Source organism: Sinocyclocheilus rhinocerous, unplaced genomic scaffold (assembly GCF_001515625.1).
Source record: "Sinocyclocheilus rhinocerous isolate Xijiao unplaced genomic scaffold, SAMN03320098_v1.1 scaffold934, whole genome shotgun sequence".
Taxonomy (NCBI): domain Eukaryota; kingdom Metazoa; phylum Chordata; class Actinopteri; order Cypriniformes; family Cyprinidae; genus Sinocyclocheilus; species Sinocyclocheilus rhinocerous.
Genome location: NW_015658752.1, coordinates 1,121,892 through 1,123,213, shown reverse-complemented (window position 1 = coordinate 1,123,213; position 1,322 = coordinate 1,121,892).

Below are 1,322 nucleotides of genomic sequence, written 5' to 3'. Positions count from 1 at the left end.
CCGAAAAACTTGTATTTTACCCCCGGAATGCGATTTTTACAGGGGAACCCTCCTCGAAACGCGATTGGACTAGTTTTATTGCGAAAACCTGGCAACCCTGTTCATAGGCGCTACCTGCTGTCAGAGAGTGCGTCTCATTCAGACCTGCTGTTTTTGTTTCGTGCAGATGTTTTATGTAGCAAATAAATAAATAACACCTAAAGTCAGACCATTCTGTTTTTGTTTTAAATCCTGAAATTAAAATGCAGTGGTTGCCTCTAATTTCAAATGGCTAGATATTTTTGTTTAAAGCCAGTTTTTTTGTTATAAAGCAAATAGCCAATAAATAAATTTGCTTAAAAATCGGTATCAGAATCCAAAAAAAAAAGAAAGAAAGAAAAGAAAATCTGAATTCTGAATCAGCTATGATCGGCGCATCCCTAATTAAAATACTAAGTAAAAGGCCTCAAATTTGAAGTACAATCTGGGATGTCTTTTTCTATCAATTCTTCAACAGGTAGATCTTGTCTTTCATAAAGGCCGAGGTCAGGGATCTTGGGCCTAAAAAGGTTGGTGACCACTGCTCTAAACTATAGGGAGCCCTTTTACATTAGCCTATTATGAGGTTACAATTAACAACAGAGCCCAAACTTAAATTGAATTACTATTTATTTTTAAATACAATAATCAACACTCAACTTAAAAAAATTTATGCAAACATGTAAATTGCACATAATGCAGTTTTTAAATTAACTTCTAAATTATAAAATGTAGGCCTATTTGTTGTTGATATATATTCATTTACACAGTGACTGTCATAACTTGTTTCATAACAAATTTATTTAAACATGCTGACATCACTAACAGGTCAAGTAAAATATGTGTAGTCCAATATTTTGTGAAATGCTCTTCTCAAGACTTCATTTCTCTAGCGAACAATCGAGCTGTGGACACTGATGACTTGCCTGAGGTAAATGAAATGCTACGTGACATGTTTGTTGTTATGTATAAGCTGTTTTATTGACGTCTTTCCGCGGTTGAAACACTAAGCGATTACATGAGTCACGAGATGTTCATTCATATTTAATTCGTGTTAAAACTAGGTAGTAAAGAGGAAGGGATGATCGCATTCACTCGCAGCAGTTTATACAGCGATCTGTCGCTCCACATCAAAGAGTGCCAAAACCCCATTTCTTGTTTGAATTTCCTGTGGACATAATTTAAAAGATGAAATGTTGTTTCTTATCAAAAGTAACAATATATTAAACTGAAAGTTTCTAATTAAGTTCCACTCGTGATGTGGTTAAAACAACGCTGTATTTGTTTGATACACATGCGTACTG